We start from the raw sequence: 13,276 nt of genomic DNA, 5'->3' as shown, positions 1-13,276 counted from the left end.
ATTTAGGTAAATATTACTCCAGAATTTTTCTTCACATGCAAATATTTATATATTTAATTAATTCCTTTATTCATTCATTCAAAAAATATTTATTGATTACTATGTTCTCGGTTTTGTTCTAATATCTAGGTATAGAAGTAAAAAACAAAAACAAAACAAAACAAAATCTCAACCTGGAGCTTAGTTGTGCGAGAACAGTGTAAGTAAAACATTATTTTATTATTGGTAGATGGCATGGAGACAATATGTAGCAAGGAAGGGAATAAGGATTAGTGGCTGCCTTTTTAAATAGGATGATCTGTGGGGGCCTCATTGAGAAAATTATGAAGTAAGTCCTTACTAATAATAGACATTGAAGCAGGTATTGGAGGGGACTATGTGGCTTCCTAAGGAAAGACTGTCCAGAGCAGAGGGAAGTACAAATACAAAGGTAGTGATGCAAAAGAATGCCTAAAGTGCTTGAGGAAAAACAGAGGCAAGACGGCTAGCCGTAGGTAAGAGAGAGGGAGAGTGAGTACCAGGCGCTTAGGTATAGAATTAGAGTGGAGTGTGCATGGGGCTGAGATCGCTATGGCTTCACAGACTATTCTAAGGGTTTTGGCTGTTATTCAGAGTGACCTGAGGTTCCACTAGAGAGTTTTGAGCAGAGGAGGATGACATAATCTGACATGATTTTGCTAGGATTGCTCTGGCTTCTTTGCTGAGAGTTGCCTCAAGGAGGTGCAAGGGTGGAAGCTGAGAAGCCAGTTAGGAGGCTAGTGCAACATTCCAGAGGAAAGATAGTGGATAAGAAATAGGCAAGTGATAAATATATTTTAAAGGTAGAGCCACCAGGATTCACTGCTTGGTTGGGTACGGGATGTGAGAGAAAATGAGAATGACCCTAAGGTATTTGGACATACAAATCTGGAGTTCAGGTTGAAAAAAAAGTCAGGTTGAAAATGGAAATGTGAAGATTGTCATTGTTTAGGTGATATTTTAAGCCCTGAGACTGAATGAGACTAACCAGGGGATAAAGGTAAACAGAAAAGGGAAGAGGTCCACATATGCCAAGCTGGGGCACTTCAGTGCTTAGCCATCGGGGAAACGGGAGGAATGAGCACAGGAGGATAAGAAGAAGCAGTCTGTGAGGTAGGATAAAAACCAGGAGTGTGGTACCTTGGGAGCTAAATTAAAGTGTTTCATATAGAAAGGGCAATAGTCTGTATTAACTGTATAGCTAGTAGATCAAGCAGGATGAGGATTAAGGAGAATATTCATTGTAGCAGTGTGGAAATTTTCCTGACATTGACAAAGGATGTTTCAGTGGAAGAATAGGAATAAAAGCCTATTTGGAGGGGATTTAAGAGGCTAGGAGGAGAGAAATTAGAATTGGCTCCTCTTCTACAGAGCTTGGACACCACTTTCCATATTTTCTTACTTTAAGTTAATATTTCTCTTTCTGTGTTAAAGTGGTAGAAATTTCAATTTGATTGCATTTCATTTTTTCCTGTCAGTGGAAAATTACACATGATGGCGCCAACCTGAAAAATACTGTGAGATACTTTGCTAGATGAATATGCCATTTACAATCACTTCAGCTAAAGCAGATCTCTCCAGCATCCAAGACCATGAGAAACCCAAACAAACATACAGACCCTTTGCTTAGGCTAACTGACTGCTATTTTTGCATTGTCTTCTTTAATCAGTTGAGGGGTCATGTGAAAGACAACAATAAATGATTGATATTCTAGGGCATTTTACATATATTTAAAGCACATCTAGTTCTTCTGTCTGGATCACATGGAAACTAAATTAGTTTCCTGAACTCAATTCCAACACATGTGTAAGCTTCCCACACCAAGAAACAGTGCTCCAACACCAGCAGGATATTTGAAAATTCAATTCAATTTCATACTATCCACCTAGAAATAGAATCAGATTCTGGAGATAAAAGGCTTAGCCCCACAAGACTGTCCTCCACTTAAGATACCAATTGCAGGCCCAGGTTGTTACCTGTGGTTCTGGACAAATAGCAACAAATTGGAGATTCCAATGATCCCTTCTGTTTCAAGATGCCAGTGACAAATCTAGTTGTTATCTGTGCTTCTGACAGACTGGCTATAAATCAGAGGTTCTCATGACTTCCTCCTCGGGTCCAATTTTTAATCTGCTAGAACAACAGACTCACAGAACCCGGGAAACCTGTTTACTCACTACATTACTTGTTTATTACGAAGGATGTTAAAGGATCTGAATCAACAGCCAAGTGAAGAGACACATTGGGCAAGGTATGGGGAAAGGGCATGGAGCTTCCATACCCTCTCAGAGTGTACTTTCCACATTTCTACATGTTCACCAACCCAGAGGCTCTCCAAACCGTTATTTTGGGGTATTATGGAGGCTTCATTACATAGTCATGATTGATTAAGTAATTGGCCATTGAACTCAATCTCTAGCCCCTCTCCCTTCTTCTCTAATCCCAAGGTTGATTCTCCCAGTAAAGAGCCCGTCCATCCTCAGGCTACCTAAAGGCTTTTCAAAAGTCACCTCATCAACATAACAAAAGACACCTTTATGGCTCTTATTACAGGAAATTCCAAGGATTTTAGGAACCTTGGACAAAGACCAAATATATGTTAATTTTAAATCACAATATCACAGAAACATTAGCAGAGTTGAGCAGAACTGCACTTATCATCCCATTGTTGCCATGGCTATAGCACCAACTCCTTATAGAGGATTTTTATTTTACATGAAATATTTCTTACCATGGCAACAGCAGTGTTGATTTAAATCATAACTCATGGGATATAATTTATCTTTAACATTTCTGTATATTTTCTATGGTGTGTCTTGTTAATAGGATTACACTTTTCATGACTCTCCCACCCTTTGAAACAAGACATCTATTGGGATGTGTGTGAGAAAAATCTATGCTGCTCATTGCTTGCAGGAATAGAAAACTCAGGATACCTTTGAATGTATAACATTTGCAGAGCTTTTATTGAGGCTATGTGGGTGCCTTGGAGTTCAAATTCAGGATAGATCTTTTTAAAAATTGAATCAAAGTGATTATTCATTTTAGAGTCATTAAAAATAATTTCCATCTTTTTTATATTGCAAAATTACTTTTTTCTAATTTAAAGATTATAGATCTCCTTTTTTGTTTGTTTGTTTGTTTGTTTATTTGTTTGTTTCTCCAGCACGGTTCTTTATTTCACTTTCATAACCAGGTCAAAGAGTATAAAAATAGAAACCGTTTTAAAAAAAAATAAAAACCAAAGGACCAACACACTTGAAAACAATAGATTTGAGTTAAAGGGTTCTTCTTTCCTCTCTTCCCCCACAACAGACTCTTCTGCTTGGGAAAATACATGGTTACAGTGACTGCAGTAGTACAAAGAAATACATTTTGGTAGGAGAGAAACAAAACCTCTTGGTTCCAAAAGTAGTTATTCACTGTAGGCCGTTTATTCGTCTGGCTCTAGGCTATGGGAATTACTCCTAGCACAGAACTCCCTTTGAAATCACTAACTCCCTAGGGAGTCAGCAATAGCTGAGAGACTGCCCCTATGAACTTGACTTATACAGGGGAAACAAAGAAGTTAGTGGTTGAGGGTAACAGAGGAAAGGCGTGTGGGAAGAGTGAATGTAGCTAGCTTCCTTTGCTTGCAACAGGAGCTCCTTTCAATGCAAAACCAATGCCAAGACAGATCAGGCACTCTACCAAAAAGATAACAATAATTAAGTAATACAGTCTGCCCAGGCAGCTTAGCAGCTGGAAATGAGGGAGCCTTGGGATTTGCTATAAATGGTGGGGAGATTGGCTGATAGCCTCTTTCCTATATTGAGCAAAGGGAGCAAGAGAAAAGATTATAAATATTTGAAATCAGAGCCAAATAGCATGGTCTGTTCTGGTCCAGAGGCTGCCAGAACTCAAGCATTCTCTGGCTTCTGCATTAAATGCTGAGTTTTGCAGAGTGCGGGACTAAGAGGTCAGTAAACAATAGTTTACCTGGATGTACTTTCTGAAAGTTATCTGCTGATCTTAAGTTATTTAGGGAAGATAATTTTATTATATACTGTATTTGATGCCATACAGTACCTAAGCATAGCAAAAATCTTTGTACTAATTGTGCAATCAGAATAAATACTCAACGGTCACTGCTGATACCTGAAAAGGGACTCATTGTGTGGTTTTCAACTCTAGTAATACATACTCACACATCCCAGGGGACAACATATTGTGCTGATACATAGGGAACTCTGAGATAAGCCATAAATACAAAGCTTTGGAATGGAGTGGGTAAAGGCAGGCTTTGAACTAGTTAGATTTGTCTCCCATACTGGTGAAACCAAGCAAGGGGTCCTGTGCCCACAAAACAGAAAACCAAGCTCTGACAGCAGGTGTTTGCAACAAGTAAAGGTTTATTGCAGTGCACTGAGCAAGGGAGTAGGAGACAATCCTCAGGTCCAACTTGATCTTTGAGTTAGGGTTTTTTTAAGGGGAAGAACAAAGAACCTGGAGTTAATCATGTAAATATGTAAATCATCAAAATAAATATAAATTAGCCAAACTCATCAGTTAAGAGAAAGGGATTGTTAAGACTATAGGGAAACAAAGTCCAGTTTTATGCTCTTTAAAATAGACACATCTATATCTAAGAGCACCCCCACACACAAAGAAAGTAAAGATGAAGGAAGTTATACCTGAGAAATATTAGCCCAATAAAAGCTGAGATAGCTCTATCAGTATAGACTTTAACACTGAAGGTATTGCCAGGATATGGAGAATCACTATGAAATGATATAAGGTTCAGTTCACCAGGAAAATATTAAAAATTCTAATGAAAAAAAGAAGTCCCCTAAAACTGAGAGATTTCAACATACCTCACTCAATTAATGGAATATTTTAACAGCTCAGTTAATAAATGTGATCTTATAAAATACAGAACTTTATACCCAGAAATTAGAGAATACATATTATTCTCATGAAACATTGATAAAAGTTGATCTTGACTTGAAGTTTCAACACATGTCAAAAGACAGATTCACATACACTACATTTTCTGACAACAATTAAGTTAAAGATTCCTGTATATATCCCCCCAAATTTATGAATTTAAATAAAGACTTCTAGGGGTGAGGATATAGCTCAGTGGTAGAGTGCATGCTTAGCATGTACAAGATCCTAGATTCAATTCCCAGTACCTCCATTAAAAAAAGAAAACTATATATATATACACTTCTAAATAACTTGTGATAAATGAGTTAGGAGACACCATAATTCTAACTTAAAAATGTTTAGAGTTAAACAATAATGTAAATACTAGATATCAAACATGATGAAAGTAACATAAGTGGAACTTAGAAATTTTAAGTTCTTGTACTAGAAAAGAAGAAATGCTAAAGATTAATAAGCTAAATGCAAGTTTAAGAAATTTTATAAGCAGTGATAGAATTAGCCCAGAAAAGTAGAAGAAAAGAAGTGGTAAAGAACAGAAATGAATGAAATCAAAAACTAATATACAAAGTCGAAGATTTGAGAACACTTAAAAAAATTGGTGTACTTTCTAGTAAAAATAGTGAAGAAAAAATGGAGAATATAAATATAAATACAAATAAACTACATTAGGAATGAGAAGGGAATGTAACTACAGATACTATATAAAAAGATTCAAAAGAAAATTAAAAATTATGAACAAATTTGTGCCAACAAATTTTAATACTGAGAGAAATGGGCAAATTCTAGACAATTGTAACTTACCAAAACTTCAAAAAGCAACAGAAACCCTGAATAGTCATACAACTATTAGAGCAATTTAGTGAATAATTTAAAATCTTCCCACAAAGAGTATCTTAAGTATAGATGATTTTGAAGTTAAATTAAACATAGCTTTTAGGAAACAGATCATTTCAATCTCATACAACTCCTCTAGAGAATTGAAGAAGTGGGAATTTTCCCCAACTAGTTCTGAGAGTAGTAATCTTCATATCAAAACTAGACAGTATAAGAAAGGGAAAATTAAAGGCCTGTTTCATTCATGCACATAGCTGCAAAAATCCTAAACAAAGTACTAGCAAACCAAATCTTGCAGGATAGCAAAAGGAAGATTCCTTATGACCAGTTCAACCCATTAATATCCAGTTTGTTTAACATGAGAAAATATGTCATTCTCACTAACAGATTATAAGAGAGAAACTATATAATCAACTCAACAGGTGAAGACAAACATCTGATGTAAACTCAACATTCAGTCATAATTTTCAACTGTAAAATTCTCAGCAAAGTTGGGATAGAGGAGAACGTACTTAACCTAATAAATGGTTATCTATCCAAGAATTAAAGTGAACATCATTTTTAAATGGGAGACAGAGGCATTAAATGGTAGATGTGATTACTGTTCTCAACTCTTCACTCTCTCTTCTGCTATGTTGCATTGTAGTGCTGTAGAAACGTTGGTATTTACATCTTCACTCCATTTACTCTAGGATTAGACGGGTGACTTCATTCTGTCAACAAATGTGAGAAATAACAGTGTGCCAGAAGACCTAAAGAGACATGATGTGTTTCCACTATGAAAAGATACATGATGTCGCCTCTGAACAACCACTGTACACTCATGAGCTAATATGAATGGAAAAGAAAAATAATATCTTAGTCTTAGTCTGAAAATTGTTTTGACTTCAAGGTCACCAAGCATACACTTTGAGAATTACTATTACAATGTACATTTCGTAAAAGCAAGTACATTCTTACACAGCCACAGCAACCAAATCAGGAAATTGACATTAATATATTACCATCTATTCACATTTCAGACCCCATTCAAAATTTGCTAGTTTCCCCAACAAAATTTTTATGGTGAAAGAATCTAGCTCAGGATAACACGTTGCATTTACTTGTAATGCCTTTTTAGTCTCCCTCCCTCTGGAACAGTTCCTCTTACTTTCCTTGATAGTCATTACCTTCACACTTTTGAAGATTACAGGGCAGTAGCTTTATAGAATGTCCCACAAATTATTTGTTTCATGCTTCTGCATGAGTAAATTTAGGTTACGCATCTTTAGATGGAAAACCCAGAAGTGATTCTCTGTTTTTCTCATTCCTTCTTATCAAGTGGGACATGATTTTGATTTGCTCTATTCCTGATGCTGTTCACCTTGATCATTTGATTAAAATAGTGCCTCCCAGATTTCTTTAATGTAGAGTTACTCTTCTTCTCATTGTAATTAGTAAGTATTTTGTGGGGAAGTGATCTGAAATTATTTAAATTTCCCATGCCTAATCAAACTTTTAAATCACTCATTTATTTATATACGTTTATGGGCTCACATTTTCTTATTTTATTCAGTGGGTTATAATCCATTACTGTCATTATTTTGTTCCTAAAATTGTACTCAGTTTAACAAGTTGGAGCCCATTCAGACTAGCACCTCTGTCCTCTTTACATGCCTCTGCATTCTTTAAGCACTTCCTTGCTCTCTGGTGCAAGATGTTCCAGGCTCATCTGTACTTTCTCTGCCCTGGCCTTCATATCAGTCATTTCTCAATGGATACCTGTTTCTTTTAGTGGGAAGTATATTTAGAAGTCAATATTTACTTATGGCTATAGGGACCTCAATTTCCCAGGCCCTTTCAGTGGACAGAGTTAGGTAATATATGTATGTAAATACATACATACATAAATTATTTACATCTATATCCATCTCTCTTTGTCTCTATCTTGAAAATATTGATGTCTCCAATCCCAGTCCAGCATAACAAGGTTCACTCTAGTTTTCTCCCTGTTCGTATTTCTAAATCCCTTGTTGAACAGTGAGCAATCTGGCTCACATTATCCTTGTTGTAGTTGTTTATTTGATTAACCCCTCTGTAAGTGTACGATTTCCCATATCTACTGCCACCTCCTCCCCACTCAGACATCTTTCTCATCCTACCTGAGATCTGACTCCCCACGACAGTTTATCTATGTAAACACCCTGCTCACCCCTCCTGGGACTCTGACACCTTATAGCAGGCCATCCTCATATTGCTGATTGGGCTTTGACATCCCATGTCAGGCCACTACATCATGAGCACTTTCCTCGTTTGGACATGGATGCCTTCCTCACTCTCTTTGGGTTTGGGCACTCCTTGGTAGGCTGCTGATCTTCAGGGTTATCCTACTCCCTTTGCTAGTTTACTGACTCCTTCTGCCAGCCTATACTCCCTGCATGGAAATCCTCCGCACTCCATCTGGACCCTAACTCTCCATACTGGGCCACTCCCCCCATGTGTACAACCTCCTCACCCTGCTTGGACTTCAACATACCATGCTGAGTTGCCCCCAAACATGGACACCACCATTACCCTGCTTGGGCTCTGATACCCAGCTCCAGGCCCCCTCTCCACTCAAGGTATGGATGCCATCTCTTTTTTTCCATCTAAGGACTTGAGGAGTGAATTGCTCATGGAGTGAAAATGTAAGGGGAGAGAGAATAACCAGCTATCTCGTGTCTGAGCTCCTCTGCTTACAGTGAGGTTGTTCTTTCAGAACTTTGATTATTTTCTTAAGATCTTTTAAATAACCTTGAATTTTAAGTTACAGCTTATAAATTATTTCATGACACCTTTACTTTTTTATTGAAGTGTGGTCGATTTACAATGTTGTGTTAATTTCTGGTATACAGCATAGTGATTCATTTATATATATATACACATATATATATAAATACACACATATATATACACATATACATATTTATATATTCCTTTTTATATTTTTTTCATTATAGGTCATTACAAGGTATTGAATATAGTTCCCTGTGCTATACAGTAGGACCTTGTTGTTTATCTATTTTATATATAATAGTATGTACTTTTTGGTTTCTTTTCATTAGCTGTTAAACATTCATTTTCATCTCCTTTTCTTGCAATGTCTTTAAATGGAGTTCCATCTAAATCCTTTTTTTTATTTTTGATCTTTAATGAGAAGAGATGTGCTGAACTATTCAGAAGAGGTACCTGTGTGAGAACAGGCATGAGCCACAGTAGCTTTCCCTGCTTCCCAGCTCAAGAATTTTCTCCTTTGTTGTTATCATGAAGTATTAAGAAATATGAATATTTCTCTTCCTGATTCAGAAGGCTTCCTGCTGTTACTTTGCTCTTCTCCAGAGTTGCATGCAGCTTGCCTTACAAAGTAGTACTCTCATATTTGAACATTGTATTTTGCTATTATTACATTCAAGGTCTCCCTTCTTTGCACCTCTGCCTTCCATACCATTCCCACCTTCTCATGACATGAAATTCTTTTCTCCCTGAGATATCTGGTGTTTTCACTCTGTTCAATTTGGACTCTGCTCTTGAGAATTTTTCTTCAGAGTCTCTAGTTTACTAAAAGCATGTATTTACTGGATACTTCTGAGATTCTCAAGGGTTTAAGCTACTTCCAGTTGTCTTTTCACAGGATTCTTTCAAGTTCTGCTGGTTGTTCCTGAGACATTTTTGATTGTCTAAAGAGGAATGCAATGCCCCAGTAGAAAAATTTGTGATGTATAATAAAAGAAAAAATCATTTGTTTTCCATAATTTATTTTCATCTTAACATGAAATTTGGGGTTTTATCGTTGTTCAGATATATAGGTGATAAAAATCAGAGACAGAAATGAGTAAAAAAAAAAATTGAGCTGCTTACTGTTGGATTCTTACTTTGACATTTCTTTGAAATGCTAATGATGCTTTGAATAACTATCAGATTGGAATTCACACATATTTAGTTCTGTACCTTGGCATGAAATACCCACTTGTCAAATGAGAAGTGTGAAATTAAATGGGACAAGTTATGAAAAATAATTTAATCTATAGACTTTGCCTCAGTTTCATCTAAAGAAATAGTAAGAAAATATAAAGATTTTTTCCAAAATATACTTTAAAAAATATACAAGTATGTCAAAATAACAATCTTTATTGCGTGTCTAATTACTACTACATTTCTTTGTAAAAATGAAACCCTCTAGATTAAAAATTATTGTTGTAATAATAGAAACACACAATGTGTTCTATGCCACAGGCATTGTTCTAACTGCTTTACTTCTATTATTTCATTCATCTTCAGAATTCTTTTAGGTATATGCTATTACTATCGTCATTTCCAGATGTGAAAATATAAACATTGCCGAAATTTATTTTGAAGACTGTATTAATTTTTCTTTAAAATTTGAGATACAGGCTAAATCAATTCTCTATTTCCACATATTAAACCACCTCAAAACTGAATGGCTTTAGACAACAACCATTTATTTAGCTCATGATTTTAGTTTTCTTCTGGTCTGGGCCAGACTCAGATAATCTTGCCTGGGCTTGTTCATGCTCATGTGATCATTTGGCAGATTGGCCTGGAGTTGGTTGGTCCTGGTCGGCCTCATTCACATGTCTGGAAGTTGGCTGGCCTTTGGCTAAAGTGACGGGGTGGCCGACGTATTACCCATGCCATCTTTTTTTGATGCCATGACATCTTGTGATTTTGCTGACCCTGGAGGCATTGCCCCTCCCTGGGCTAGTTAGTTCTTAGAGATAATAAACAACTCACCTGTAGACACACCTTTCATATGCAAACCAACCAATCCAGAACCATACTCCAACCACTTTATTTATCAGGTTCTCACACTGAGCTTCTACCCACCTGCCTTAATCACACCAGGGCCAGATATCAGATGACTAGGGCAGTCCCTATGGCTCAGAGCCTGCTGAAAAGATTTGAGCTAACCAATCCTAAACCATCTTACCCTGTTTTGCCCATTACTTCCCATAGAAACCACAATAAAGGCTCTTGCCCACCTTTCCCCCAGCTCATTCTGCCTCCTAACACTGGTGCTTCCCCATGTGTTTCCCTCCTCCCCCCTTGGCAGAGCATGCTCCCTCCTCTTGAGATTTATGACTATCACAGTCTGTCTTTTCAGTGGCAAGTGTCTCCTGATCTGTTAGCTCATCACAATTTCAAACATCTGAGTGATGTGTCACTTCATCAACCAGCAGACTAGCCTGAGCTTGTAGACATACAGGCAAAGTTCCAAGAGCAGCAAGACAACAAGCCCCAGTGCACGAGTGCTTTTAGAGTCTCTGTTTGTACCATGCTTGCCACCGTCCCATTGACCAAAGCAAGGCACATGGCCGTACCTAGGGTCATGTTGGGGGGATGGATACAGGCTGGGGTGTGACTCCAGGGAGCCATTGCAGATTGGGGTTCAACTGCAATCAATCCATACAACAGGCATTTCAGGAGGTTTCATATCAACTTCTCATTGTCTTTGATTTGAATAATCCTTAGACTCTGGGCACTGAAATAAGTAATATTTGCCTTTTCACAACTCTTGGCAAAAATGTTACCAACTATCATGATGCTAAGAGCTGTTATTCAAAAGCCTTGACTTACAAGCTAATAACTAAATTCTCTTTTACTTAGATGAGGACCCAGACAAAATAAAGAATTTGAAGTTGTGATTATACTCATTCTGGTCAAACCACAGAAGAGATGGTAACCTAATAATAGGATTCATAGAAAAATTTAAATAAGATGCCCCTAAAAGTTTTGTTATCATGAACGTGGTCAGAAGCCGCTTGGCTGAGATTTATAGAATCGTTTTCCCATAACAGACTGACTTTTTTCAATTTTCCATTCAAACTCAAACCCTTTAGCCTTCTTCAGCAACTTTCAAAATGGAATTCTAAATTTCCTTATATTAGAACTCCTCCTTTTTACTTTATTTATCTATACTGTCATTCTGTACCAACCTGCTTATGTTGTAAAGCATTACGGGGGACCCAAATAGCCCAGGAAGAAAAAAGAGAAAATAAATTGGAACAGAATGGTAGGTTTCATCTTCTCTTAGTATAACTTTACCTCCATGAAACAGAAAAAAATCTTTCAGTCCACTTTTCACAGATTCTAGAAAGAGTCATAAACAAAGGAAACATGTCCCTCCCTATAAAGAGCCTACTTGATTGTCCTTGAACCCTAGATTGTTCTTTTATCTTAATAGTAATATATTTTCCAGCCCAATGGATATGGGGAATCAGTTAGATCTTAGTTTGAATCTCAGCTTAACCACTTGCTAGCTGGGGAACCTTCAGCAACTTAAGTTGTGTATGTGTTAATTTTGACTTCTAAAAAAAAATGGATATAATAAGTCATAAACTCTAGCCTTTAGGGAGAGTTGAAAGCTGCCTTGCCTTATGCTCCACCTACTCTTCTACCCCATGAAGGATCTCTGTTGTGAGGAGAGGGGGAAATGGAGTTAGCTCAGACAGCGTTGCTACACTAGAAAGGGGACAGAGCTTTTATGGGAAGATTAAGTGATTAGAATAGTACTAGGTGGTGCCAGTTGTTTCTCTTTTAGACTGTTGTCTCTTGGACCTCTTATTCCAGTCACTCTTGTTTCTTCCATCTCAGGATACCTTTGTGTTAGGTCTAGGTAGGGGGACATCTGTTTGGAAAAGCCAAACAGAAACCAGGGTGAGTTCTGGGGCTATGCAAAGCCAGGAGCAAACCTTCTTCTGTCAGCACCAAGGGAGGGAACAGTATAGGGACCAGGGACGAAACTTCAATAAAGAGAGCTGATTTGTCAGTAGCATCAAATATCCATTAAGATTTACTGGGGTTGCCAATTTGTTTATGAAAGAGATTATGCCAAATCTCTTTCCAGCAGAAAATTATGATTATTATTAATCATTTCACAGGATCCTTATGAGGATCAAATGAGATGATATAAATGTAACTTAATTCAGTGCATAGTAAATAGCACATATCTATTGAATGTTACTTGTTAATTTATAAAAACTTTGATGTTTGGGATTTATAATAATAACTAACTTCTTTAAAATGTGAATCAGCTAGTCAACCTTGAATTTGTTGTTTTAATCTACTACATTGACCACGTTTGACTTTTTCCTAAGATTAGGTTATGGGCTTATAGGGGTAATTTAACTTTTGATTGTGGCACATATTTAGACGAGTATGAATTAAAATGACCAATCAAAAAAGTAAACCGTCTTTCTTTGCTAATTTCTTTGGCCAGGTTTTTACACAGTATGTCTTTAAAAGACAAATTAGGTCACAATAATCATGGAGTATTTTAAATCTCAGAGAACATATGTTTTTAAAAAAATAATAAAGCAATAAAAATTATCATTTTTCTTTGGTTTTTTACTGCATTACATTTTCAAAGATCTGAAGAAGTTGGGGGAAAAAGTTTTGCTATTTCAGAGAAAAAAGAAAAAAGTAGTTTTGTGTTAATAGCTCAGCATCAGTTTCTTT

At 36.8% G+C, this 13,276-nt stretch overlaps 1 protein-coding gene across 5 annotated transcripts in view; it reads left to right on the top strand.

Moving 5' to 3' along the window:
• ANKS1B (ankyrin repeat and sterile alpha motif domain containing 1B) overlaps positions 1-13,276 on the top strand; it is an 857,966-nt gene that overhangs the window by 425,449 nt on the left and 419,241 nt on the right. The gene's annotated exons all lie outside the window — the stretch shown is intronic.

Source organism: Camelus dromedarius, chromosome 11 (genome assembly GCF_036321535.1).
Source record: "Camelus dromedarius isolate mCamDro1 chromosome 11, mCamDro1.pat, whole genome shotgun sequence".
Lineage (NCBI taxonomy): Eukaryota > Metazoa > Chordata > Mammalia > Artiodactyla > Camelidae > Camelus > Camelus dromedarius.
The sequence above is the reverse complement of the archived record's forward strand: the minus strand, read 5'-3'. Positions and strand labels throughout refer to the sequence as shown.